Raw genomic sequence first — 26,551 nt, forward strand, 5'->3', positions numbered from 1 at the left:
TGAAGTCCTAGATTGAGTAATTCAATCTTTAATGTTTTAAACCACCTGATTTTGTTGTAGAGATCAGCCTTAATAACATCAGAAAACCCCTGCGCATAGTGCGCGAGTTCAGGTGTGGTCCAAAGCCTACGCCAGTATAATAACGGGCGCAGTTTGGCCTTTTCCATGAGCTCTCTTCTACCTAACTCATAGCGTAGGGGTAATAGTGGGCTGCTCTGTGGGGTGCCCGTCAATGACCTCAAAAATTTATTTTCAGATAGTTGGAGATCATTGAGGTTTTCGTACCCCCATAGCTCTGCACCATACAGGGCAGAGGCAATAGCTTTAGCCTCGTAGATTATCAATGGTGGTTTGATTGGTTTAAACAGTGACTTCTTTTGCTCCTTAATTATTACCCCAGATAGCTGCTTGTGCCGTAATGTGGCGATGTTAAGGTGTCGCTGCCACTTATTGTCGTTGGAGATCATGATCCCCAAGTATGTGAAGGAATTTACAACTTCTAAAGTACGGCCACTCATGGTGATATTCGATTTAAAATTTCTGTGTGGGTTAAAAGCCATGAGTTTTGTCTTGTTTGCGTTTACCTCAAGACCGTGGTCAGCACAGAACCCATCAAATATTGCCAATGCTTTTTGTAAGCCGCTGGGCGTTTTCGATAAAATTAGGGTATCGTCGGCAAACATTAAAATGGGGACCTTCTCCCCAGCAAGAGAAGGTGCGTCCACAGACTGGGATTGCATGCGGGAGACAACACCATTAATAAATAGAGTAAACAGGGTTGGGGCCATTGAGCAACCCTGCCGAACCCCACGCTCAACAGGAAATTCGGCAGTGTTGTTCCCGAATCCTCCCCATCTAATTTTGGCGTAGTTGCCCTCGTGCAATCGCATAATTAAAAACAACAGATCTCCCGGGACCCCTAGAGTCTCAAGCACTTCCCACAGCTTCGCCCTTGGCACTAGGTCGAAGGCAGCCCGCAAGTCAACAAAAGCTGCATACAGGCTGCCTCTCCCCAGCACCACGGTCTTCCACTGTATTAGGCGAAAGCGGAAGACTTGATCAACAGTGCTGGTTGCCCTACGGAATCCAGCCTGAAATGGGGATAAGATATTGTGATCATCAACCCAATCCAGCAACCTGTTGACAACTACTCGGCCCACTATTTTCTGGATGGTGTCTATTAAACTAATGGGGCGATAGTTTCCCGGCTGGGCCCGGTCTCCTTTTTTATATATTGGAATGATTTCAGCACCTTTCCAACTCGCTGGGATATCCACCCCTCTTGTAATCAAATTCATCAACAAGAGTATGTATCTGCACCATCTATCAGTATCACTCAAGAAGACATCTGCCGGCACCCCGTCGATACCAGGGGCCCGCCCACCGTGGACAGTTTTTAAGGCAGTAAGTATTTCATTTTTAGTGAAGACGTCATCCCCACTGTGTTGGCCCAACATACACCTTCTATCCGTTGCCTGATCTCTAGAGGCATACTGCTCACTAAAGAACTTTACCCAGGCGTCCTGGGGGACATTATTAGTGCATGCTTCATCTATCCTATCATGTCCCCATTTGACTATATGCCAGAATAACCTGGAATCTTTACGATCACTAGCATTTTTCAAATTGTTCCAGTGAGCCTCATCCCAGTCTTTTTTCGCTTTTGTTATACATTGTTTATAATGTTTCCTGGCTAATCTAATTGCCTCTAGGTTCTTATTCTTAATTGCATCACCCAAAGAGGTTCTGGCTATCCTACATTCATGATTGTACCAACGTGCAGGTCTGTGAGCGTGCTTCTTTTTGTTTGCAGGTTTCAAGAAATGGCCTCTAATTTCTGTGAAAAGAGCTTCATGTACCCTAGTGGCATGGTTTACACTGGAAAAATGCCCAGTTTCACCCTCAAGGGCCATGATAGCCTTGTCAGTTGCCGTGTTGATTTTTTCCATAACCAGCGCATCTGTGTTGACACTGGTCCACTTCAGCCTGCGTAAATCATTAGTAGGAACCAACAACGGGGGCAAAGGGTCGATAGCAATACTAGGAACAAGCTCATCAGACTGCCACCACTTGTGGAGGATGCAAAGAGGATTGTGGTCACTCTCGAGCCGATCCTTGACCTCCATATCAACAATAGATGGCCACAGGGCCATACAACATATCACATAGTCAATACGACTCTTAGATCTTCCATTGTCAAAGGTCATGGCTCCTACTCTGTCTGTCTTAGTGCGACCATTCAGAGCCCGTAGGCTATGTTCCAAGCACATAGCATTCAAGCTTAAGATATCCTCCGACCAACGAGTTAAAGGGGTTAGTTCAAGTGCTGGGATTTCCCACAAAGTATCTTCCTCTGCTCCTAAAAAAGCCTCTCCAGTATCAAGAGGTTCAAAGGTGCGGTTTAAGTCACCAGCCAGTATGATATTGTTCCCAGAGGAATGGATATCTAAGTAACTGTACAGTGAGGATAATACCATAGATTTACCAACATTTCCCCCTCTAACATATAAGTTGTAAATGTCAATGGGGGTAGAAGAATCCCTCAATAGTCGAATGAGCTGGATGTCTTTATGATTTAGCTCTATGTTTTTTACCTGTATTTTTAGGGACTGCTGGACCCATATGGTGAGACCACCCATTGGTCTCCCCTTGGCACCTTTAGTGGCCGGTACATAGTAGTTCAAATAGCCCAATGCATAAACAGGGTCACAGGCCCAAGTTTCTTGGAAAATACAAACATTATACTTGCGAATGAATTCTAGCCACTCTCCACAAGCCATCTTAGAACATAGTCCAGCTATATTCCAAGATAAAAGATTTCCAAGAGCACCCACCCCGCAAAAATCAGGACTAGGAGCAGGCCTATTTATACTTGCATCAGTAATAACATTAGCATCAGCTGTTGGGTTTGTTAATCCTACTAAAGTATCAGGAAAACATGGCTCATTTGAAGAGCCAATAGCTTCATTCTGCCCCCCTGTTGTACACAGCAACGGAGATATTTGCAGCTTAGTCATACAGTTGGTTATTTGTCAATCACAAGCATCTAGATTGGAAAGAGCAGAGAATCTATTTTCTAAACCTAGACCCCACTCAACGGGCCCATGATTCTTACTAGCCCTTTTGGTTACTATGTTCCATTTTGTTCTTAGGGTGCTTGGATTGGGGCCTCTGTCTTTTCGGGGGTAGAAGAAGTCAAGAGTCAGTGGAACAATAGAAGTGGAGCGTCTCTGCGGCGGGAAAATATTAGGCAAAATATTTGGTAGTGCATCTGGATGTGATAGATTGAGCACTACGCAGTCGCCCTTAAACTTTTTTTCTCTATTCCCAATCCACTCCACTCTTCTTGCATTTACCAATTCCTCAGCCAGTTGCTGTTTCCCCCACGAAGATATGGCCATGTTGTTGGTAAGCCAAGATAGTGATTTATTCATAAGCGATGTTGTTGATTCCGCTTCACCGGCACCCAGAGGGGGTACGTTTGCCAAAACAAGTACTAATGGCGAGGCTTCCACCACCAATTCAAATGACCTTTTCGCTGCGTTGGGGTCAACAAATGAGACAGCAGGGGGTGCAACACCAGAACTAGTTTCCAGAGGAGTCGTCATAGAGACCAGTGGGGGGTTAGGGATAAAAGTTGGTGGTAATTTATTTGCCAAGATGTCATTAACCATAGGATGTACATTTGATGTAATGACCTCTGGGAGTTTCTCTACTTCACCCAACGTTTTGCCAAGGAGACCTTCCAGTTTAGTAACTTCAGCGGATAACTTATCAATTTTGCTTATCAGTGGTTTGACAATGCCTTTGATTTTTGTGTCCATCAGACTGCAAAATTTCTGAAGTAAAATAGTAGAGAAGGTTTCATATGTTTCCCCCAAGAGATCGTCCTCCTCCACACAAGCAGTTTTCCTTGGGGGGGTTGTGGTTCTGCTTTTAGATGACCTCAGCCCCGGACGTTTTTGTGTGGCTTTTCTTTTTACCCCTACAATCCTTGGCACTTGAATTGGAACAATGGAAGGAGTGATATGCTCGCAGATCATGGGGCTCAGGGGCATAACGATACTATCACTGTTATCATCGGTGCTGGCCACTATGCCACTTGGTTGAATGGTAGCTGTATCCTGTGAGGGAACTTGTGCCACTCCGGAGAGACTAGTGTTTGTTAGGTTAAAAAGATCCTCAGCTTCTATATCTATTAGTGGAGCTTGTGTGGAAGACTCCATACCAAGGGAGGACCTTCTGTTGCTATTTATTTGCGCAACTACCTGTACTAAATAGTTCTCCATGGTTTTGGTAGCAGGCGTTAGCTTTTTCCCAGGCAAACCAGGCATGTGTGCAGATGACTAGAAGCACAGGGTAGCGTGGAATATTAATAAGCAGGTTACCTGTCAGACGATAAGCTGGATACGCGGCGTAAGTCACTAGACCTGTGTCTGAATAGGCAGGGGTCCTGGCCCAACCCAACCTTGGCCAACCTCGGACGGCCTCAGACGGCCCGCCCTTTGCCCGGGCTTCGCCCGGCGTCCCGCTCGCGTCCCGCGACGCGGGGTCTCTCCCTCCTTTCTAGGGCTCTGGCGCCCTCTGACCCGCGACGTCCCGCGTCACTGCACACGCGCCGCCGCGAGGCCTGCCGGGATTTGTGGTCTCCCGGAGCGGCGGCGCGGAGTCCGGTGCCCTGGGACTCTTGGCGGTGGCGGCGTCGGTGTTTGCGCTCCTTCGCGCCTGCTGGGCTCTCAATGACTCTCAAGGCGGTGGCGGCAAGGTCCAGGTAAGTTCAAAGGGCTCCCCCCGCTTGCCGGGTCTCTCCCTCCTTTCTAGGGCTCTGGCGCCCTCTGACCCGCGACGTCCCGCGTCACTGCACACGCGCCGCCGCGAGGCCTGCCGGGATTTGTGGTCTCCCGGAGCGGCGGCGCGGAGTCCGGTGCCCTGGGACTCTTGGCGGTGGCGGCGTCGGTGTTTGCGCTCCTTCGCGCCTGCTGGGCTCTCAATGACTCTCAAGGCGGTGGCGGCAAGGTCCAGGTAAGTTTAAAGGGCTCCCCCCGCTTGCCGGGTCTCTCCCTCCTTTCTAGGGCTCTGGCGCCCTCTGACCCGCGACGTCCCGCGTCACTGCACACGCGCCGCCGCGAGGCCTGCCGGGATTTGTGGTCTCCCGGAGCGGCGGCGCGGAGTCCGGTGCCCTGGGACTCTTGGCGGTGGCGGCGTCGGTGTTTGCGCTCCTTCGCGCCTGCTGGGCTCTCAATGACTCTCAAGGCGGTGGCGGCAAGGTCCAGGTAAGTTCAAAGGGCTCCCCCCGCTTGCCGGGTCTCTCCCTCCTTTCTAGGGCTCTGGCGCCCTCTGACCCGCGACGTCCCGCGTCACTGCACACGCGCCGCCGCGAGGCCTGCCGGGATTTGTGGTCTCCCGGAGCGGCGGCGCGGAGTCCGGTGCCCTGGGACTCTTGGCGGTGGCGGCGTCGGTGTTTGCGCTCCTTCGCGCCTGCTGGGCTCTCAATGACTCTCAAGGCGGTGGCGGCAAGGTCCAGGTAAGTTCAAAGGGCTCCCCCCGCTTGCCGGGTCTCTCCCTCCTTTCTAGGGCTCTGGCGCCCTCTGACCCGCGACGTCCCGCGTCACTGCACACGCGCCGCCGCGAGGCCTGCCGGGATTTGTGGTCTCCCGGAGCGGCGGCGCGGAGTCCGGTGCCCTGGGACTCTTGGCGGTGGCGGCGTCGGTGTTTGCGCTCCTTCGCGCCTGCTGGGCTCTCAATGACTCTCAAGGCGGTGGCGGCAAGGTCCAGGTAAGTTCAAAGGGCTCCAAGAAGGGGGTTGGAATGGTCCTTAATGATGCCATTTATAGGAAACATGAATATTCTATCCGGTCATTCATACCGGATGGCTGCAGACTGTTCAATTTCTTGATCCAAAAAAATTCGGCTCTTAGTCTTTGTTTTGTGGGGTCCATATCGCTGCGTTGTGGTATGGTCTTCAATACCGTGAATCTCAGTTGGGAGATTTGGTGATTAGCTTCAGACCAGTGATTGGCTACAGTAGATTTCTGGTTATGTAGTCGGATATTTGATTTGTGTTCTGTTATCCGTACTTTAATTTTCCTTTCCGTTTGGCCTACATAGATCTTGCCACATGGGCATTTGATGGCATAGATGGTATTTGTTGTGTCGCAGGTACTGTTGTGTTTTAAATCAATTTCATAGCCTTGAGTAGGATGTCTTAGTTTGTTGCCCACTATGACATTGTTACAATGGGTGCAGTTAAAACATTTGCACATTCCTTTGAATTTCGATTTTTTCATTTTGTTAGATGTGGTGGTTAAAATTTCTTTCAGATTTTTTGATCTTTGAAACGCGAATGTGATGTTATCATTGTACAAATCCTTCAAGTCTGGTTCCATTTTGATTAAGTTCCAGTGGGTTTTAATGATCTTTTTGATTTTCATGGCTTCAGTAGAATATTTAAGTACACATACTGTTTTTTGTTCTGTTGTGTTCAACTTAGACATGAAGAGTTTTTCTCTTGGGATAACTTTACTTCTTTTCATAGATTCATCTAGAACAGTGGTGGGATATCCTCTTTCAAGATATTTGTTGAGTTGGTCTTTCATAGAGATTTCCAACTGTTGTGAATCTGATGTGATACGTTTCAACCTGATTAGTTGTGATATAGGTAGATGTTTTTTCAGAGTGCTAGGATGAAAACTTTGAAAATGTAGGCTTGAATTCCTATCAGTAGGCTTAATGTGAACTTGAGTAGAGAAGTTGAAGTCAGTCATATTAACTTTTACATCCAAGAAAACAATGGATTCCTGATGAATGTTGTGTTTGAATTTGATTCTTTCATCTCTGGTGTTAATGATACTGATGTTATTTTCAAGTGCCATTTTGTTTCCTTGCCATAAGAGGAAGATATCGTCTATGTATCTTCTAAATACAATTAAATTGTTCCTCCAATCTGGATTGTTGAGAATGAAGTCTGTCTCGAATTTAGACATGAAGATACATGCGTATGCTGGGGCTCCCCCAAAGCCCATAGATGTTCCGTTACTTTGGTTGTAAAAACTCTGTTGCCATTCAAAATAACTGTGGAATAGGGCGAATTGCATTAATTCCAAAAGGAAAATCTTTTGACTTTCATGCATCTCGTTTCTTTTGAGTAGGCTCCATTCCAAGGCTTCCATTCCTTTGTTATGGGGGATCGAGGTATAGAGCGAGGTCACATCTATTGTGCATAGCCAGTATCCCTTACCAGGTAGAAGAGTCACTTCGTTGAGTATTTTAAGGAAATCGGTCGTATCTTTTATGTATGTGTTACCTTCTTGAACAATTGGTTGGAGAAACCAGTCGATATATTGTCCTAACGGTTCGGAGATTGAGCCGCAAGCAGAGACTATTGGTCTGAATGGTGGGTTTTTCTTATCCTTGTGGATTTTTGGTAGCATGTACAGTTTGGGTCTTCTTGGGTATTTTGTCTCCAGAAATTGATGAGTCTTTTTGCTGATTATTTTCATGTCAAGTGCTTTGTCTGTTATCTGTTGCAATAAACTCTTGTATTCATCAGTCGGATCTGTATCAAGTGGCATATATATGTTGATGTCTTTCACATGCGTGTTTACACTTTCAATGTAAAAGCTGGTGTCCATTACAATTAGAGCTCCCCCTTTGTCGGCTCTTTGGAAGGTCAGTTCTTCGTTTTGACTCAAGTTTTTTAAGATGTTCCATTCATGAGGTGATAGATTCGTTCTCTTTGGTTTGGCAAATTTGATTTTTTGTAAATCAGTTAGTATTGATCGTTCAAAGGCTTCAATAGTTTTGTGGGTGATCGGAGCGCAAAATGTACTTTTTGGCTTAAATTCCTTAATTTGGCTGTCAGGTTCTTGAAATGGTATGTTCTCATTATTTTTGAAGAAGTAGCGTAATTTTAAGTTCCTGAAAGATTTGAAGAGGGCTATTTCTGTTTCAGCTGAATTCGATTGGTAGGTTGGGACAAATGACGTACCTTTGTTGAGGATTTTAATTTCAGTTTCATTGAGTTGTATCTTAGAAATGTTAATGACTAAGTCACTTTCGTTTGGCTCCTGGTGACTCTTTTTATTCTTTCCTCTTCCGTTTCTTTTGCCTCTCCTTGTTTTGTGGCTTGTGGTGTTTCGTTCGCTGCTGGGCTTACATCTAAAAAAGCCGGTTTTTGAGCTTGAGTTTGAGGTTTTTGTGACTCTACTGATTTTGAAGTGGATAGGATTGGTGTTTTCAATATTGGTTCTCTTGTTTTTGCAATGTCCGATTCTGACACTACGCTTTCTTGGGATGAGCCCACATTTGATTCTGGTTGCGCTTGTGGTTGCTGCCATTTTCGCTGATTATAAATTTCTGCCCATGTGTACACCTCTTCTAATTTATAATCGATCGTGTCACGTCGATATTTTCGAATCTTTCGGTCATTTACTTCTTTGGTATATCTTTCAAGTTTTTTGTTGATATCTTCTAATAGTTGTTGCAAATCTTCCTGTTTATTCAGTTCTCTTTTTATGCCTTCCAGTTCCTCCTCTAGTTCTTTTAGAACTTTTGATAATTCTTCAATTATTAATAAGATTAAATCTAGGGAGCATTTGTTTAGGATTTGATACCATCTTTCGATAAACTTTTTGTTGTTTTTACATAGCATCGGTTTAAGGGCTATTCGTAGTCCCCGAGGAATTCTTTGGTGCTTGTGATAATGAATCAATGTTGTGGCGTGGAGCCTTTGGTTAATCTCCTTTTTGGATATATATTCAAATATGCGTAGTAATTGTGTTACCGTTGATATCTGTGGTGTGAAGGCTCTGGTCTCCTGTATCAGTCCGTAAATATCTTTTGCGGCTTCAGGCGTGAATGCCAATGTTTCTGCTTTGTTAGTTGTTATTTGGGCTATATCATCAAGTTGCATTTTCAAATTTAGATGTCGGTGCTACAGAGAAAGGTTTTGGCAGTGGGTTCAAGATACAAAAAGTTTTAGGTCTCTGTGCACACTTGCTAAAGATTTTTCTTGAGTTGTTTGTAATTCTTTGTTTAGCGCTACACGTTGTTACACGATGCCTATTCGTGTCTTTTATGTAGACGGATTATGTGGAGGTTTGACCAACTTCCACTAACTGTGCGCTAAAGTTTAACTTGAAACTTTAAATGTTTCTTCTCCTGTTTTGACAAGTTATTGACAAAGGTTCATGACGCCATTTTTTTCCAATTTTGGTTTTTATTGATTAAGTAGTTTTCTTAATTCATTGTAGAACATTTATCATTCAATCTCTTTGAGTAATCAATGTGTGTCCATTATTCTTAATTCATTGTAGAACATTTATCATTCAATCTCTTTGAGTAATCAATGTGTGTCCATTATAACTCTGCCCAATGCATTTCGGGTCAGATCATGTGACCCTTCGTCAGGGGCCTGTGGAAAGACGTTCGGCTACATTTTGTGTACTTTTTCATATCTGTTAATCTGTCCTCTTTTCACCTCCATCGACTATCCGAAACTGAGTCCCTTGTCCATCTCTATTGTCTTAACCAGTAACCCCACGCCGATTTTATATTACACATTTCACATCACGTAACCAATTTATTTCACTTTTGCACTGCTACCTTTTAAATATATATTTGGAACTATTTCCATGATTTCGATCCCTAGCACGTAATACCACCGAGAAGTCTTTCTTCGACTTCCATTGTTAACAAGATCATGTGATCGGAACTTTGCCTGTTCTTTAAAACTTGACCGCGAGTAACTCTCCTCTACCCGTCCGGTATCCACGAGACCGATCCTGGTTACCCGCCTGTTACGAGCGTGATCACCGTGATTTTTCTGACTCGCGTAAGTGCTCCTTAACCCCATGTGCGCAATTTCGGCACCCCGTGAACCTTTTTCCGTAATTCTCGCCCTGTACTTTACTCACCCCTTTCCCCACTTTCGCTATGTTCTGTTATTTCATTGCACTACTTAACCAGCACAATATTAGGAATGTTACAAGAATACTTACTTAATTGTGTGTATATGCATGAACCTTTTATTTTCATTTTATGTTTATATTACGATGAAGGCTAAGGTCCTGTATTCGTCTTTCCACAGGCCCCTGACGAAGGGTCACATGATCTGACCCGAAATGCATTGGGCAGAGTTATAATGGACACACATTGATTACTCAAAGAGATTGAATGATAAATGTTCTACAATGAATTAAGAAAACTACTTAATCAATAAAAACCAAAATTGGAAAAAAATGGAGTCATGAACCTTTGTCAATAACTTGTCAAAACAGGAGAAGAAACATTTAAAGTTTCAAGTTAAACTTTAGCGCACAGTTAGTGAAAGTTGGTCAACCTCCACATAATCCGTCTATGATTACAAGTACTCATGCATCTTAACCTGAATACTCTCAGGAAGTCGAGAAATCCTTGTCTGTGACTTCTCAGTGGATCAATATATTGAAGCCCTGAATGGAGAAGAGAGAGGTTGCAGAGTGGAGTAAGGCTCCTACTGGAATGTTTCTAATGAAGGGAAACCCATAACATGACCCCTTCCAAGAAAGGGCTGACCCACTTTTCTGCAAGGAGGAAAAGGACCAAAAAGTCTGCAAGCTCCAAAACTCTGACCCTACCAAAATGGCGTACAGGAGTCATCGGCTTACTATCTTAGTCTGACTTTTTGATGAGCTCTTCTGGAAGCATACTAAAGAGTTTAGGAAGAGTACATATGAAATGACTCAGGGAGGTCTTCAGGGTTTCTTAGCTTTCCAGGCGCACGTGTCTTGTCGAATCAAGCTTTAATTGAGGGAAGAGATGCTGCTGAATTACAGACATTCAAATGAAATACCTGATAACATTTTTGGGTAATTCTTTTTTACTGAACATTTAGTTGGGCACCCCTTTTAACTGTAATATCTGAGTCCCTTTATAAGAATGTGGAAACTACCTTTAGATTTGCTTGCAAACTGCAAAATTAGCCATTAAATTAAATATTGAACCTTTACGAGAGTAAATGAATCTCGTCTGGAAACCAATGGCACACGTCTGTGGGGTTACAACAACACTAGGATGCTGAAAAGAGCAGAAAACAGTGTTGTAAGGTCTGGTTAACACAGCCACTTTAGTATGCCACGAAAAACTGGGGTGACATACCTGAAAGACTTGAGGGCTTGCTCCAGCTATTGCTTTGGGTAAAAAATTGGAGCACACCTGAGACTGCAGTAACTAGAACCTATATTGCTGATTGCCTGTCAATAGACAAAGCAAATCAGATTCCATGGTTATCTTACATGAAAAATAATTTCAATGCACTATGTCTCACAGACCTCTATGATAACCCTTCCATGATTAGGCTTGGTCTCAAACTGTGTGTTAAACAGCGCTTTTTGGCCTATTGTACAAACAAACATCTGGAATCTTCCCAGGCCAAAACCTCCATTGGCATTGCCTCTATATCTACAACACTTAGGGGCTGATTTCGATGCTGGCGGAAAAGGCTCCAACCATCAGTCGGAGCCGTTACAACCGCTTTAAAATGTCCAGTTTGGATTCCTTTCCAACTGACCAATTACAATGTGGTCAGTCAGAAAGGAACCTGAACAGGCTTTCAGAATAGCTTTCAACAGCATTTGTAAAGGGGCCAGGAAGCCCAAGGGTGGCTCATTCCACCTGAGGGATTATTGTGGCAGATTCCCGCAGCCTTCCTATATCAGCCTTTCCGACACAGAAAGGCTGTAGGAATCTGCATGGCCCCCATGGGTGCAAGGCCTCCAGATGGCAGCCTAGGGGCACCTATGGTGCACCCTTGTTAATTCCTGCACCCAGTGGTAGGCACCCTGAGGTACCTACCATGGGTGTAGGGAAGAACTGCACCTTTGCTCTTTACCTTAACAGCGAGCATTTCGAACAGAATGCATGCTCCCATGGAAAAGAATAGGAGTGCGACAGAACAGTGTTTGTCGCATTCTAGTTGCTGAATTGGGACCGACTTTAGAAGGTTGTTCAGTCACAGCTCCCAAACGATGTTGGATGGACTCATGCCCGTATGACATCGTAATCAGCTCCATAGTGTGGAGCCATACGAAGGCTGGATAGAGAATTTAACCCACTGGTATTGGCTAACAATCCCCAGGCTGGAAGCCTTGCACATCAAATTTGTTTTCCTCACAGCAGAGGTTTGGAGTAGGGATCTTCCACCTTGTGTGTGCAACAGCACTTAAATATACAATGGATACACATGTATCGTTCCCCTGGCTGGCTAATGTATGCAGGTGGTTAACAAACCTAGTGCTCAGTGAGCTCTGGCTCTATCTAGAAAATGGGACCCTTAATTAAAAAATAGAACTTAAAGGGGATCTATTGGAACCAACGGACGCGCTTCCTTGGTGAGGTGCTAGCAGCTATATTACTGAGCGCTCTGCTGTGCTTACTTTGCACTAATTCTCAAGTCCTTTTGCGGCTGATTTTAGAAATACTATTGCTTGTTTTTTAAATTGTATGTGAGTGTTGCACTTTTAAGTGACTACGACTTTTAATGTGTATTTTTTGTTCTCACCTTGCAAACGCTGCCTAACGCTGGTCAACAGCCCCGTTCCACCACAGCTGGTGCCGCTTGAGTGGAGGGCTCAGGGACCTATAGCTGGGCTAATTTAGGCTCCCCATAGTGATGCACTTCCGGGGGCGGGCTGCAGGCGGGCCTTCCTTGGTGTATCCTACTTGAAGGGAATGGCGGCACCGTCGCACAGCAGACGCGCGCAGCAGGCGCGCCGAGGGCGCGCCAAAGGTGCGCCCATCCGCGCCAGACCGGGCACAGGGGCCAGGACCCCTGGCTCCTCCCTGGTTTATTCCAGACAGTCATTGTTATGCTGTGATTCACTTGTCCACACATTACCAGATAGGGTAATATTGAGACTTAAACGGGAAGGACTCCTGAGACCTAATGATAGCTCTAAGTTAGCAATCAGACCCCCCTTACAGGGCACTTCGCCGAAACAGGCGAGCAGGCAGGGGTGCAAGTTCTCACTACTCAACACCCGATCCTTGCAGAAGCACTGTCTCGAGGTCTTTTCCCTCCTGCAGGAGGACACTGTTGATATCCTCTGCGTTACCGAATCCTGGCTGAATGAGTCCTCCACTCCAGACCTAGTGGCAGCCCTTCCCCTTAATTTTTCCGCCATTCATGCCAACCGTCCAGATAATGTAATGGGGGGTGGGGTTGCGTTCCTCTTTAAAAACACTCTAAAGATGGAAACAATATATTCTGAGTGTATTGAAGGCGTAGACGTCTTTGGTGTGAAATTCTGCTCCCCTACGGACTGTGTGGCCTTTCTTTTAGCCTAACGCCCTCCAAGCACAAAAGTTAAGTTCATGGAACCATTCTTGAAGATGGTCCAGGACCTCCGCACTCATTATGAAGGGTTAGTGGTGTTAGGCGACTTTAACTTTCACTGGGAAATTACCCCGAAGAACAGCCAGGCAAAACAACTTGATGAAGTCTTAACACACTTGGGACTCACACAGGTAGTTGAGGAGCCAAGCCACCTGAAGGGCCACACTTTGGACCTGATCTGGTCCTCTCGCCCACTCTTAGCACCCCTGGTGATTTCCCCATGTCCTTGGTCTGATCACTACCTGATTGAAGGCCACTTTCCTCTCCTGTTGGGACAGCAGGAAGTTAAGTCACAGTGGAAACTACCCCGTAGTTGGAAGCAGGTTAAAGCTGATGACTTAATAACCGCTCTATCTTAAACCTTATACCCCACATCGCCAATGGACGATGTGGATACTGAAAGCACCGCCCTACAAGATTCACTCAAAGAAGCCATTGAGGTTGTTGCCCCTGTCCACAAAATTAGAATGAGAGACAGGGGCAAAGCCGCAGGATGGTTTAATAAAGATCTTAGGGTACTAAAGCAAGTTCTACGCCAACGCGAAAGAGCCTGGCGGAAGTCCCGCTCGCTCATTGCACGTGAGGCTTACACTCTGCAGCTTGCACTCTATAAAAAAGCCATTTGTATGAGGAAGGCCGAATTCTACGAAACAGCCATCCAAAGGGCAGCCAACCCCCAGAAAGAAGTTTTTAAAGTCTTGAATGATCTTCGCACTGTCAAAGAGCCAAAACCTTCCTTTGACTCTAAAGACTGTCAAGACTTTCAAGACTTCTTTATGAATAAAATCAAGAAATTGGTCCCAGAAATCAACCAGATCCCAATCCTTCCGTGCTCTACTAAACCCCTCCCATTCCCCGTCAGCCCTACCTCACAAAATCTATCGGTTTTACCAGTCCTAACCAAGGAGTGTTTCGCGACTATACTGAAGCGGGTGAAATCTGGCTCTCCAGCTGACCCTTGTCCACCTCAGATTTTCAAACTGGGATGGCCTGGATTGGAGGAAAAAGTCCTCATGCTGCTAAATCACTCCTTGGAGACGGGACAGGTGCCCTCCAACTTTAAAGAAGCAAGGGTAGTTCAGTTACTTAAGAAACCTGGTGCTGACCCAAAAAACCTAAAGAATTTTAGGCCGATTTCCCAGCTTCCCTTTCTTGCGAAAATTCTAGAGCAGCATGTCCTACAATCTCTCACCCACTTCCTGGAAAGTAATCACCTCCTTGAGCCCAATCAGGCAGTTTCAGAGCTCACCACAGCACGGAACTGGTAATGCTGTCCGTGCTGGAGGACCTGAAACTCAAGGCTGACAAAAAAAAACCCTGTGCCCTAATCCTCTTGGACTTATCCGCTGCATTTGATACCGTTAATCATTGCCAACTTCTATCGCGGATAAAGGACCTGGGGATTCAGGGTACAGTCCTTGCTTGGTTGACATCCTTCCTTGAATCGGGTCCCAACGAGTTCAACTTGCTGACCTTGTTTCCAAGTCGGCAAAGCTGACCTGCGGCGTGCCCCAAGGTTCGGCTCTGTCACCACTGCTTTTTAATATTTATCTTTAGCCGCTGATCGTGGCACTGAACAGGATGGACTGCAGAGTCTACAATTATGCAGACGACACACAGATTCTGATTCAGATTGACGATACTGCTCAGGCTCACTTGAGAATGCAAAACAAACTCAAATTCACAATCAGCTGGATGTCGGATAACTCTCTAAAAATAAATCCAGACAAAACTAAAGTCCTGGCATTCACTACAGCCGCTAATCCTTGGTGTGATCAGTTTTGGCCGGCTGAATTAGGGCCACTTACAGTACCAGCGCCAGCAGTAAAAAGCCTGGGCATCAAAATTGATGCCCTACTATCTATGACTCAGCAGGTATCATCTGTGGTGGGCATTTGTGTGAGTTTGATATGCCAGCTGCGGAAACTCTCCTCATTGCTGTCCTTCTCCACAATGAGGTTGGCGGTCTCCGCCTTGATTCTGGCACGGCTGGACTATGGCAACTCCCTATACCATGGCCTTCCAAATAATCTTCTGGCCAGACTTCAGGTCGTAATGAACGATGCGGCCAGGCTTATCTTTAACAAACCTAGGCACACTCGAGCTACGCCCCTACTTTGCAGTTTACATTGGCTGCCTATTGCTCAAAGAATAAAATTTAAAAGCCTCTGCATTGCGCACAAGGCAATCTACGGCTCAGCCCCTAAATACATCAAGGTTCGGCTCTTCAGGTACCTACCTACCAGGTCCCTCCGGTCGGCTGAGGCTTGTAACCTGCTTTGCCCTTGGTATAACCTCACATCCAAGGGTGGCAGAGCCTTCTCTAGCATTGTCCCCCTGGCATGGAACCACCTGCCCGTGGAACTTAGGAAGGAAACTAACCTGCTGTTGTTTTGGAAAAAGCTGAAGACGGTGCTTTTTGGGGAAGCGTGGGGGCCTCTGTGACTTAGCACCTGTACCCACTGATGTTGTGTGTCCACTGATAGCGCTTAGATAACCCTGGGTGATATAGCGCTCTACAAGCTTATAATAACATAACATAACATAACCAGGCAGCACTAAAAAAATGTATCGAATAGCAGCACTGGCCCACTTACTAATGACTACCCGGTGTTCAAACCCGTCCCCTGCTTTGAGGTCTTTCTTGATCATATAGAACCTCAACTTGCAAATATATTGTATTTAAAACGAATGTACGGGACCCTTCTAGTCAGATCTTTTACAGCCGGGTGGGGAAGTGCTTGTAATGGGTAGGAAGACAGTAAATGCATAATGTGCCAGCTATCAACAAAGGAAAGCATAGCTCATGTTCTCCTTTTTTGCCCTACTTACATGAATGCTAGACAGAAACGGATTGCACCGTTAGGAAGAAAGCTGGGTGTGAGAAGATATATGGAAATGTTGCGAATCCTAAAAACCGATAATACCCAGCTTGTTGTTTTTGGAGTCTTGAGATTCTTATTGGCTGCTAACTATATCAGAATGAAGAATGGTCTGAAAATTTAAATAGGACTTCTGTTTTAATAGATTTGAAAACACCAAGATAGTACCTTGCCTAGTTGTATTTTTTAACATTTTTAATGTTCATAGTATTTATGTCTTATTATAAATTATATATTCTGTAATTTTTGTTTTTCTTGGGAAAATATTTTACTTAAAGGCATTGCACTTCATATTCGGAATTATTTATTTTTGTGACTAGTTGGCAATTGCTCTTTAGTCCGGATTTTGCATATTTGCACAAACGATGTTCCTTATTAATTAGTAACTCATACCTGTGTATATTATTCCAATGGACTTCATGAATGTGTTGATGTATGAACTGAATGGATTGTTACCCAAACTCTTTTTGTATTTATGTACAAATGTATTACCGCATATACCGCCACTTTATAATCGTGAATGCACTTTAAGTTGGATTTGTTGGAATATTTTATGATGTTTTTTTATGATTTCTTTAATCGAATTAAGATATTTTGATAATGATGACTTCAATATAGATCCCTAATTGCTTTATCCTATTTTACACATTACAAATGCAGCCACGGCACTCCTTTTTTGGTCCCTATTCTCCACAAACCAGATCTGAGATCCCAGAAAGAAGAGCTAATATATTTACAATCTCCAGCCAGGTTCATGGGAGTTGTGCTATTCTTTATTAAATTGTATTAAAACTGCTTTTTATATCCGGAATAGATAGGCAACCTAATGTACTGTTCCTTGAGGTTGACATTTTATTTTTTCATGTGTTTTTTATTATGTGTAAGAAACATTTAAAGATATATGTCGTTGGATTTCCTTTTTCAAAAAATGGATCGCATGTCTTTTTCTCCTAATGTTATGCTTTTTTTTGCCTTTGGTCGAATAAAGTTTATTTGACTTGACTTTAATTGCCTGATATTAACCTGAACAGTTGAATCTCTAGGGGCAGATTGAAAAAACAATCTGCTCCCTCGTGCGTCTCCTCAGTAGGGCCTCGATTAGGTTTTGTAGGAGAACGCCACTACTACAAAATTGGAAGAAGAGAAAGAATGCTTACCAAGTACATATAATTTGTTGTAAACAATATCCAAAGATTAAACTTTCTCAGAAATGATGAATACGTGGAGGGAAAGTATTCTATCAATGAGTCCACTTTTTTCTCTTGAGGTAATTCTGCTTATAGCTGTGACAATAGACTACTGCTAGTAAAGAAGTCAGGCCACTCCACGTTCTTGCCTTCCCCTTCTGTATGTTTTTTATTTTTCAATACTCTTTATTCATTTTAGACACAAAACAACATACAGCTGGAAATAAAACATAGTAAAGTACCTGTTGTGGTACATCTCCTTTTGCATTATTGTGCCCACTAGCTGGAGGGGGGCAAATCGCCATACTCGACATTGCAATTAAACTATAAAGACATTATTTCACTACAAAAGTTTGCCATCTAATGTTACTATACAAAGCTGCAACAAGACATAATATAAAAAATGAAAACATATTACCACCTAACTAGTGTGCCTGTCCTATGATTGTCAAAAATATATTTGCGCTGATTGTGCCAAATGTGGAGTGCGGACCACCAGAGTCCTGCTATGATGGATACTGCAGTGGCAGTAAAGTGAGAGAGGAGTCTTACAGTGTAGATGCCGCGTTATGTGTAGGTGCTATCGGACCAGACTGGGAGTGGGGGGCTACTTTATCTATCCACCCCGTCTGCATATATGCAACCGAACTCTTTGCTGACCTGTGTGTCTTAGTGTAGATGTTAGGGGTGTCCCTGTTGCATCACCCGGTATCAACATCAGTACCACTACCATATCATCTGTGGTCATTAGAATCACGGAGGCTAGCTTCTATAATAGCCACATAGTGCTGCTAGTCTACAGGCTGTGTCCGAGTCGTTGGGCGTAGGGGCTGAGATGTCAGTGGCACGTGTTCGGCAACCAGGGCACGCCGGAGGACGTTCAAGCACTGTCTAGTGGAAGGTCCTGCTGGGTATTTACAAGCAATGGCCAAAGAACGTTTGGCTTGAACCAGCGCCAACTCAATACATTTATTGATGTTCTTACGACATGCATTCCATTTTGTTATGCCTAGCAAGTAGTGTGCGCCCTGATTTGGAACTATGGTTTCTGTTGCCGCCGTCAGTATATCAGATACTTTCTCCTGGTATGCTATAATGTGAGAACAGGTCCAGACTATATGCATGAAGTCAGCGCCCGAGTCACAGCAACTGGAGGTTCGATACATTTGCGCCAATCTGTGCGGGGTTAAGTATGTATGATGCAAATAATTGAATTACGTGGATTTCAGTCTGGCATTCATTCAGATAGCCTTGTGGTTTCCCAAACACTGTTCCCATTGCTTCTCTGTGATTTCTGTAGAGAGTGCCACTGTCCAGTATTCTCGTAATGGGGACAATGAGGGGGCGGTATCCGTTTTGAGCGAATTATAGATGGCCGTGATGGTTTTCCTGCCTGATCTGTGTGTCAGTAGTGTCTGCAAGGCTGCAAAAGTTGGTGGTACTGTGCTTATGTCCCCCCTGATTCGTGTTGCCTGTTGTGTTAGTGTCGCGTAGAGAAGGAACGTTTCTGGTGACACACCACAGTCGTCCAAAAGAGTATCAAAGTTACATAGGGAGGAGTCTGTAAATAAGTCTCTCCGTTTTGTCAGGCCAGCTGCCTGCCATTCAGCCAATGCCGGAAGTTTTAGGCGGGTATATGACCCTGGTGATGTCTCTATGGGGAGGTTTGGGGCGTACTGAGAGGGCGACGTTTGGGCACGACGTAGCGTAACCAAGCAGTACGAGCTGCCCGTAACAGTGTGCAGCCCTCAGTCCTCTGGAGCTGAGTTTTAGTGCCCGATTGCCATTCAAGCAGGTCTGGTTGTGCTAGCGCCATTGCTCAATTATCTAATTCAGATAAATTCTGCTTTGCCAACCAGCGCATAGGCCACTGAAGCTGGGCAGCAGCAAAGTGTAGTTCATAATCTGGCACTCCGAAACCTCCGTCTGATCCAGCTAGCTGCAGCTTAGAGAGTGCTACCCTTGCCCTACAGTTGCCCCATATCAAGGAGATTAGCAATGACTGTAGATTGTGGAACAATTTCCGAGGCGGACTATAGGGGAGGACGGCGAAGAAATGTAGGAGCCTAGGGAGGGGGAGCATCCTGGATATGGCTATCCAGCCCATGGGGAATAGAGGGAGGGTAGTCCAGAACGAGAGAGTCGCCCTGGCGCTGGTGATCGACTTCCCCAAGTTGCCATCCAACCAATCAGATGGAGAATGGTAGACCTGTACTCCCAGGTATTTAAAGAAGTCATACACTCTGGCAAGAGGGGCATGAGGTTGCCACTGTCTCTGCTCGATTGGGATTGGGGACATCGGCACTAAGACAGACATATCCCAGTTGATTTTCAAGCCCGACAACTGTTCATGGTTGTCAAGTAGTGCGACTAGACCATGGAGCGCCTCGTCCTGATTGCATAAATAAATCAGTGTGTGATACGCATATAGGGACACTATATGCCACTGCGTATGCACTCGTATGCCCCAATCTAGAACGTGACTGCGAAGCGCGCAAGCCAGAGCCTCCATGGCCAGGGCGAAAATAATTAGTGACAGTGGGCAGCCCTGCCTTGTGCCAGGCTCGATGTCAAAGGGTGGTGAGATGACGCGACCCGTTTTCACTCTGGCGCGTGGGCAGTATATAATATTTTCACCCTGCGGAGAAACTTGGTGCCTATACTAAAACGGGCGCGCACCGCCCGTAGGTAATCCCATCGCAGGGTGTCAAATACCTTTTCTTTATCTAAGGCTTCTATCCAGTGTTGCCCGGGAGCCGTTTGGGCCCACTCTAGGAGTTTGAACAAGCGTCACTGGTTCAGTCCCATGCTCCTACCTGGTACAAACCCATTTTGGTCCGAGTGTACCAGTAGAGGAACAGCCCCATGCAGCCTATTGACCAGCAATTTTGCCAAGATTTTATGGGCTGATGTAAGCAATGACAACGGACGGTATGAGCTCATGATGAGGGGGACCCGCCCAGGTTTACAGCTTTAGGAAGGACTATGAGTATCGACTTGCGGAGAGAAGGAGGTAATATGCCTCTGTCAAAGAAATCTGTAAAAATAGTGAGCAACCGGGGAGACAGCTGGGTCAAATATGTAGCATAAAATTCCGTGGGGCAGCCATCCATTCGGGGCTTTTTGCCTCTAGCTAGCTGTTTGATGGTATCCGAGATTTTGGTTACCGCAAGCGAAGTCTCCAGTTCCATATACTGGTCTGACGTTACTTGTATAAGGGTCGCTTGTTCTAGAAACAGTTTCATTGCCTGTGGGTCAACTGAGTCAGGGGCCTTGTATAATGATGTATAGTATTTATAAAAGGAGCCATTGATCTGCTCCTCCGTGTTGGCCAGGGTACCATCAAGGGTGTATATTGCAGTGATAGGTGGTTGCGTAAGGTTTCTCTTCAACTGCCAAGCAAATGTCTTGCCTGCTTTGTCACCCTCCGTGTCTAACCGATTACTGCTTATAATCGAAGGCGCACAGTTTATCCAGTGCATCCTTTTTGTAGAAGAGTAGGATCTGCTTACTGTGGTTACCCCCACTTTTTGCTGGTGTTTCACTGTTTTTCGACTTTAGTCTGGCGTGGGTCCTGCCATCCAGGAACCCAGCCTTGGGTTAAATGATTGTAGGTACTTTAGGTACACTCCAGTTTGGTTACTGGGGTACAATTGTGAGTCCCTAGTATATGATACACTATGTACTCAGGGCATGGGTACCCCAGAGGCCTACCAGGGGCTGAAGCATGTATTATGCCACCCCTGGGAAGCCTTCCCAAATGACAACACAGGAATGCTACTGCAGCCTGGGTAAGGTGATGCATGCACCTCTTACTAAGATATAGGTTACCTATATCTACCTATAATCACTGACACATATAAACCTATCAGTCACTCCTATGGCAGAGATTATCAATCTTGATGGCAGAGTGCTTGGTTTTGTGTGAGCGGGTGCCCATGCATGAGCAGGGCCCCTCTTTAGCTTTCTGCATCTATTCTCTGAGGCTGTTCTGTGATGCAGCCAGACCATATACTCTCAATTTCATTATAACCTTGCTGTAAATGCTAATTTTGTAACAGCTGCATGGAAAAATGTCGTGTTTGGTGTCAAACACTTTAGAATCGTACCTCCCCCGCCAGTAGTGGCTGGGGGGTTGGGTAGAATTCCACCATTCTAGAGGGAGAGATATGTACACACTGGTCTTCCCGGTAATAGTTTAAACAAGCCCCAGGATCATGAACCTCCGGCAGGGGAGGCCTGGTCAATAGGTTTCCTGTCACAGGGAGGTGTAACCACCTCCCAGACAGGCTTTAGTGTATTGGAGCTGGGTGGGTGCAGAAAGTCTGCACTGGGGGCACAATTTGTGTCCCTGTGCATAGCCCAGTTCAAATCGGTTGCAGGGTCTACCAGCCCCTATTCTGGCATGAAACTGGACAAATGAAATGGATGTAGCAACCCCTTTTTCCAGACCCTCCCATTGGTGGGTCCCCAGAGTATGTCCAACACCTTTTCTTAGTATAAGTAAGGGACCCCTGGCAACACGACTTTAGATTACACCTGGACGAAACTCTGACACTGAATCCTGGAACTTCAACGCTCTACTAAAGACTAGAAGATGGAAGAATCTCCCTTGGGGTCAAGGAGTGACTCCCCTGCTTAAGCAGGCACCAATGAAGCATCTTCCCGGTCTGCATTTCTGAAGCTCCTGACGGACTCTGAAGCATTTGTGACACAGTGAGAGGATTTCCAGATGTCTCAGAGGCCGACTCGAGTCCCCAGAAAAGCTGAGCTCCACAGCCCTCACGAGTGATATGGAACCAGAACTCCTGGACACTATGCACATTTGCTAGTGCATTGACTTCCCGATCGTTCTTGAAGTTGTGCTTTGGGTTACTTGTAGCCCAAACCCTGAGCACCATCTGCACAGAAGATTGTGGGCCTACAGTCCACAAGTTTTCTGTGAGCCCGCTTCTTGCATGTCAGCTTGAGGCTCCTTCCGATCCCTGGCCCGTCGACTGATGGGTCCCCTCGAAGGTAACTCTACTTTTCCTTGGGCTTCCCTGGTTGCTCCAGATGTACCCTGACTCCCTACCAAGTGGTGAATCCCTCACACCTTGCTGGTCTGCACCAAAGCCTATCTCTGCTTTCTGCATGGGTTGCTGTTCCTAAGGTTGGTTGGGTCCAATCCGGAAACCGACACCGCAGTACTCAACAACCTTTGTGGGACAGCTCAAATCCAGATCCTGGTTGTCGTGGACCTCCTGGTCCTCGTGGCTGAAGAGTCAAGCTTCACCTTCTTCCTTCTTCACCTGAAATCACCCGACATCAGTGGGCATTCGCCTATCATGCTCCTTGTCACTGGCAAGTCACCCAGACTCTGTACCCTCTGCTTTCAGGTTCTTCTCATCTTCGATCCAGGCTTGGATCACACTGGACACTTTCCACTTAGACGCCAGCAGCACTTTGCAGCCGATCGCCATTGAAAACTATGACGAAACCCGACACCAAGAGACACCTATGCACCCGGCTTCCCTGGGTGAGGTAACTCGAGTACTCCAGTGCTCCCTTGGGTGTTGGGCTCTTAAAAACCCTATCTCTAAAGGGGTTTGCTCCAAGTCCTCTTCTAAGTGTCCTTTATCTTTAAAATTTCAACCGCGACTTTCCCCATAGAAGTTCATGGTGATTTGCAGCTGTGTTCACATACTTCATGTGTCCCCTGTGGGTCCCCTGTGTCACTCCCTTGGGTGGTGCCTGGTGGCCCCAGCGGTTCTAAAGGCTCTAGACCTTGTTTCTATGCAAGTCGTGGTTTCTTATACCTCTTTCTTACTATATGGTTGGTACGCCCCCAGGGCTCAGCGTATATTGTGCTTATTTACTCTGTGTTATTAAGTTTACTGAAAGTACTTTTGCCTCTAGCCTCATAAATAGACTAGGGGTATGTCTTTAGTATAAATACATATATTTTACATATATATACCTGGTGTGGTTCTCCTTTTATTTGGTCATTTACAAGATTAAAGACTGGTAAAACAAGCTGCTTTACATTCCTCCAAGACTTAGCATGAAGGCTTCTCTCTACAGCTACCACTAGGTTAGCTTTCTATCATGGTTTTCTTTACCTACCATCAATAAGGGTCATTTGGACTGGTGCAAGGTGGCCACTAGAATAGTGGACAGCATATGCCAGGACAACTTCCCACACTTATGTTCTAATTTGGTTTTCCTGAGTGCTGGTAGTATATGCAGGTCCATAGGAGCCGCATGTTTCAACTGCTGTATTTCAGCCTCTAGTCCTTGTATTTCCCTAGTTAGTAAGAAAAAAGTTGTTTCCCTTGGTGAGCCGATCTTTTTTACTCAGGAAGACCCACAAATAGGTATCTTGGCCAACCTAGTTGTTAAACCCACTACAACCAATCCTAAACTAATACACTTAAACAGTCATATAGTTAATTTTTTTATTTATAAAAAAAGGGTATTCATACATATACAAATACAGTTAATTCATTAAAAAACCGCTCACTAGGAGCCGGAGATAAAAGTATGCACACAAATTATTAAAAAAACCTTCAAAACACATGCGTTACATAAATCATGAAATTATTTCGTTGACAGTTAAGATGCTCAAAGGATATAGAAAAGGAAGGAAAAAAGGAAAGAGAGACATATACAGGACATAAAAATTGTCAATTGGTGTTGCACGTTTTATGGGATTTCAATAGGACACAATCCTGACAACATGTACTCGTAAATATACAGGCTAGGGGCCTCATTTATGAGGCCTTGCATCACTTTTGCGCTGCGGATGCGTCACTTTTTGTGACGCATCGGCAGCGTAAAACATGCGCCTTGTTGCGCCATATTTAAAAAGTGACGCATCTAGGTAGATGCGTCACTTTTTAAACCCCTGCGCCACATTATACCTGCGTCCGGTATAATGTATGCAGAGGGGGCGTTCCCCCGCAAAAAGCCTCGTAATAGTGACGCAGTGAAATCTATGAGATTTCACTGCGTCACTTTTAGGATGCGGTTGTGTCAAAATCTTGCGCCTGCCTCACAGCAGGCGTAAGACTGACGCAAGCCCTTTCACATGGGGCTTTCCCCATGTGAAAGGACGCATTGCTGGAGTTGCGTCACTTTTGTGACACACTCCAGCAATGCGTCACTTTTGCGCTTACAGATGTGTCAGAAATACTGACGTATCTGTAAGTCCTTGCGACATGATGCGCCATACATTAAATATGACGCATCATTGGTGTCGCAAGGAGTGCGCAGTGAAAAGTGACGCATCGCTGTTTTCACGCAGCGATGCGTCACTTTTCATAAATGAGGCCCTAGGTCTTTTCTCCCTTGATCGTGCTGTAGGGCGTCGACGCGTTTCGATGGTCTTGCTAATAATTTACCATATTTATCAAGACTATACTGATTAGTCTCTCCCTTCTATATGGCACTGGTTGGTTGCCCGTAGTTTAGAATTCCTGTAGATAAACATATTGCCATCAGTATCTTGCAAATAGTTAATTCTAAGTCTCATGCTCTTAATATACATGTAGATAATTTCCTATCTTCTCATGCATGAACATCATTCTGTGTTTACACCATTATTCACTTGTGATGTACACATTAGTATTCTCCTAATATTTTCTCACATTTTTTATCTATCACAGTCCTGTATGTCTACCTTATACCAGTTGTTGTACAACATCCTAATGACCATAGAAATTATATTTTTGCTCGGGAATTGGGTTCAAATTAACCACTTCGTTCTCTAGTTGTTGTTGGGTATCAGCGATCCTCACTCCAATTTGCTCGATACATGGGGACCCTTGCCTCCCATTGTCATAAGGACCCTTGCCTCCCATTGTTATGAGGACCCTTGCCTCCCATTGTCATAAGGGCTATACTCTCCCTTTGCTGGATCTGCTCTCCTGTCGTGCAGTCATGCTTACCATGAGTTGTTATATGCTACATACAGTTTAAAGGTATAGTTACCTTTTACATATTATCGATTTGCATGTATTCCTGCTACTTTGGTCAGATTCTCATCTTTTCTTTGTTTGTTCTAGAGAGACAGATAGATTTGTTATGTATAAATGCAAGGGTATTACTCCTGAATTGCTTTTGCTTCTAATTCTATGCTTACATTTAGTATTTGTTAACCTTCCTTGCTTGGTTTTTAAAACCGCCGTTTCTTAAATTCGGATCGGTATCCTTCTTGCACACGTTAAAAAGGGGTGGACCCAATGTGTCCTTTAAATGAAACAGAGAAACCGGAAATTATATCCTTCAATTTGGGCCTAGTTTAGTCTAGTCTATGGCAGCACATTAATGATTTTTTTATGAGAATCACTATATTTACCTTAAGTTGGCGGTGTTTGGCAGTGGCAGTGAGTGCTGTGGTTAGGTTTGAAGGAATGTGAATTGCCTTGAGTTAGGCCCATTAAGTGAAATCACGCATAGTGGGCGACCATCTAAAGAGCCTTCTAGTATCGAGTAGTGGTCCTGTAGTGGTCCTGAAGGTCAACGTGTGTGTGTGTGTCCTACGCCGACGACACCCAGCTGATCCTCTCCCTTACCAACGACCCCGCCACCGCCAGAGCCAACCTTCACGAAGGGATGAAAGAGGTAGCCGAATGGATGAAGAACAACCGCCTGAAACTGAACTCGGACAAGACGGAAGTCCTCATCCTGGGATCCTCACCCTCCGCCTGGGACGACTCCTGGTGGCCCCCCGCCCTAGGCAGCGCACCCAAACCAACAGACCACGCACTCAACATGGGCTTCATCCTGGACTCCTCCCTCTTCATGACCAGACAAGTCAACGCCGTCTCCTCGTCGTGCTTCAATATCCTGCGCATGCTACGTAAGATCTTCCGGTGGGTCCCCACGGAGACCAGGAAGACGGTCACCCAGGCCCTCATCACCAGCCGTCTGGACTACGGCAACACCCTCTACGCCGGAACCACCGCCAAACTCCAGAAGAGACTCCAGCGGATCCAGAACACCTCAGCACGACTCATCCTGGACATCCCTCGTCGCAGCCACATCTCCGGACACCTGAGAGATCTGCATCTGCATTGGCTCCCGGTCAACAAGAGAATCACCTTCCGTCTCCTCACCCACACACACAA

General features: G+C 45.4%; 1 protein-coding gene across 1 annotated transcript in view; it reads left to right on the forward strand.

The window, feature by feature from the left end:
- The window catches only part of LOC147727230 (annexin A1-like), a 671,221-nt gene that overhangs the window by 433,669 nt on the left and 211,001 nt on the right, over positions 1-26,551 (forward strand). The window lies entirely within an intron of this gene.

The sequence above is a fragment of the Lissotriton vulgaris genome, chromosome 3_1 (genome assembly GCF_964263255.1).
Source record: "Lissotriton vulgaris chromosome 3_1, aLisVul1.2, whole genome shotgun sequence".
NCBI classification, from domain to species: domain Eukaryota; kingdom Metazoa; phylum Chordata; class Amphibia; order Caudata; family Salamandridae; genus Lissotriton; species Lissotriton vulgaris.